The sequence below is a fragment of the Pseudophryne corroboree genome, chromosome 3, assembly GCF_028390025.1.
Source record: "Pseudophryne corroboree isolate aPseCor3 chromosome 3, aPseCor3.hap2, whole genome shotgun sequence".
Classification (NCBI taxonomy): Eukaryota; Metazoa; Chordata; class Amphibia; order Anura; family Myobatrachidae; genus Pseudophryne; species Pseudophryne corroboree.
In genome coordinates, this window is record NC_086446.1 from 312,526,715 (window position 1) to 312,529,677 (window position 2,963).

The 2,963-nt window shown below is 42.3% G+C and overlaps 1 long non-coding RNA gene across 2 annotated transcripts in view; it reads left to right on the forward strand.

Moving 5' to 3' along the window:
- LOC135057734 (uncharacterized) overlaps nucleotides 1-1,694 on the forward strand; it is a 2,380-nt gene extending 686 nt beyond the window's left edge. Inside the window, exon 5 of one of the 2 annotated variants that reach the window (XR_010244333.1) lies at nucleotides 1,479-1,694. This is a non-coding gene — a long non-coding RNA (uncharacterized LOC135057734). Of the gene's footprint in view, nucleotides 1-139; nucleotides 281-1,478 lie in introns of those variants that run through there. The other variant, XR_010244332.1, reaches the window with a different exon arrangement.
- Nucleotides 1,695-2,963: the final 1,269 nt, after the last annotated feature.

The window sequence follows — 2,963 nt, forward strand, 5'->3', positions numbered from 1 at the left end:
CTGTTTTTGGTATACGAGTTCCTTTTTTCTAAATCTGGTATTATGTAGTAGTTTATGTTGATACAAGCATTGTCGCTAATATTGTTATATATTGGGACCTGGGAGGCTCAGTCATGTTTATGTTCTATTTTTTTTCTAGATATACTTTTAATTATTCGGCTTCATTATATTATGATTGGATTTGATGATTTATGTATGGCCCTTCTTGAAAAAGATCCTGGTTTTTGGAACGAAACGTCAAAACCTTTGAGGCTACAATAAAAATTTTCTATTGAAGAAATGTGTGGACTTTATACACAGTGAGAGTGCACCCTCCACCACATGGAATTCTTATATATCTATATCTATATCTATATCTGTGCAATGGCCCCGGCACTCACGTAATCCACCGTAGGATATGTCTCGCTCCTGTGCCCTCCCCCTCCGGGGGTCTCCCTCCGGTACACACAGCAATTTGATACTCCTTCCCTCAAAGATATATTGGTTAAAACCGATATGGCCAAACTTAAAGTAAAGCCCGCCCACTTCATGACAAGAAAGAATGGGTGTTTCAAGTGCACAGGGTGCACGACATGCACCTACATGTCACCAGGTGACACCATTTCGCACCCATTTTCAGGCAAGAGCTTTAAAATCAAATGGCCGTTAACCTGTAGTTCAAAATTTGTGATATATGCCATCATGTGCCCTTGTGGGCGCTACTATATCGGCAAAACCGAATGCCAATTTAAGGTTAGAATGGCACAGCACAGGCAAGCCATCAGAAACGCTCTTGCCACAGGAGGTGGCGACCAGCCGGTGGCCAAGCATTTCGTGAAACATCGACATAGTATGGCCACCTTAAAACATCGGATTATTGATCATGTCCCAGAGTCAGCCCGAGGGGGCAACAGGGGCAAAAGACTCTTACAACTTGAGTCAGTGTGGATACACAGGTTAAACACGTTAAAACCAGGTGGGCTAAATGACAATCTAGGCCTTATTAATTTTTTATAATTTTTTATAATTGTTTATAATTGTACACTGCATTTTACAAAACGTTGGATTCCCAAGCGAGGGAATAAGCAACGGTATAATGTAGTGGTTTAGATTTCTGTCAAACCTGGTTTTTGTAGCCCAGCCAAGTAGTACACCATGTGAGGTACCCTAGCAATGATAGCTTCTGTAGAAATAGGTATTTCTAGTCTATTCCTGTCTGAGGGGCATAGTGTGTCTTAAGTAGCAAACACAATTGAGCTCACAGGGTCACTGAGTTGCCAATGCTGCAGTTTGTTTATTCATATGTTTTTATCAAAATAATAGTCACGTTTTTAATGTACATGCACAATTTTATCGAGATTACATATTCAATGATGCAGATTTTAACATTGTAATAATAGTATACACATAAGCACTTTACTGGCCAAGTGGTCAGCGCACACTGAGGTATGTTTTGTTAAGCACTGTACGTACTGACGATCTATAGTTTTTGTTTACAGTGTTTCCATGGTCGCATCGGAGGGTTCCCGCGACGTCACTTCCTGGTTACGCTGACGCGAGCGGAAGCTCCGACGAGCGGCCAGCTGGAAACACTGAGAAGATTGCATGCACGTGAAGGGGGGTGAGTAAAGGGAAATGGTATTTAAGCACTGTTTTATGCACTGTCACTTTATCCTGAAGAAGGGGAATTGGTCCCCGAAACGTTGATGCCACTTTTGTCTAATACACTTTGATTACACAGTCTTCGAGTGCCGCCTCTTTGTTCCATTGCTATGTATGTATGTATGTATATATATATATATATATATACACACACACACACACACACACACACACACACACACACACACACACACACACACACACACGCCACACCAAGTATCCCTTATCCAAAATGCTTTGGACCAGATGCATTTTGGATGACGGATCATTCCGTATTTCAGAATATTTTTTATTTTATGCCCCCACTATAGTGCCAGTTACACATAATACCCCCAGTATAGTGCCAGTTGAACATAATGTCCTCCCGTATAGTGCCAGTTACACATAATATCTCCCAGTATAGTGCCATTTACACATGTCTCCCAGTATAGTGCCAGTTTCACATAATGTCCTCCAGTATAGTGCATGATACACATAATGCCCCCCCATTGCACCCCCATCCCCCTGTGCAGCATGCCTCATAGACATACATTAGCAGGATGTTCCTTCGTGGGTAGGGGTCAGGGTGTTAGGACCCCCACTGTAACGGCTGCGGCTTTAAAAGTTCTGGTGGTCAGGGCTGTGGCTTGAAGGGCTGCGGTTGTCTGTCAGGATTCCCTGCTGGCTGCTTCACACCGCTGCATGAGTGCCAGTGGCGGACAACCAGGGATGCAGTTCCGCCCAGTTCCGACCTGCCAACGGGCCGCAAAAGGACTCAAATGTTATTTATGCAAGCAATACTAAAAATAAGAAAATAATAGGGAGGGGAGAGGAAAGGGGGGAAAGTCCATGTGTGTTCATTGAAAGCATTAGCAAAGTTGAATCTGTAGATCATCTTCTAACATATGCGTTTCATATCACACTGTAGATTTGTTGTAATTGGGTCTTAATTAATGTAGGAAGATTTTCCACAAAATCTTCCAAAATGATCAAGACTTTTTATCTTGCAGCTTTTTATGCTTTGATGCTTTAAGCCATAGGTTTGCAAACTCGGTCCTCATTACCCCACACAGTGCATGTTTTGCAGGTAACCCAGCAGGTGCACAGGTGTATTAATTACTCACAGACTCATTGTAAAAGGTCCGCAGGTGGAGTTAATTATTTCACTTGTGATTCTGTGAGGAGACCTTTTTCCTTAACAGCTAATGTGTCGTGGTGAGCAGCCAGTGTTGTAGAATGCATTTTTTTTCCATACAGCAGATTTTGGGCCTAATTCAGCATAGATCCCTATTGAGAGAAATGTAAAATTGAGCGATTATCAATTGACTGCATATGCATAGCAT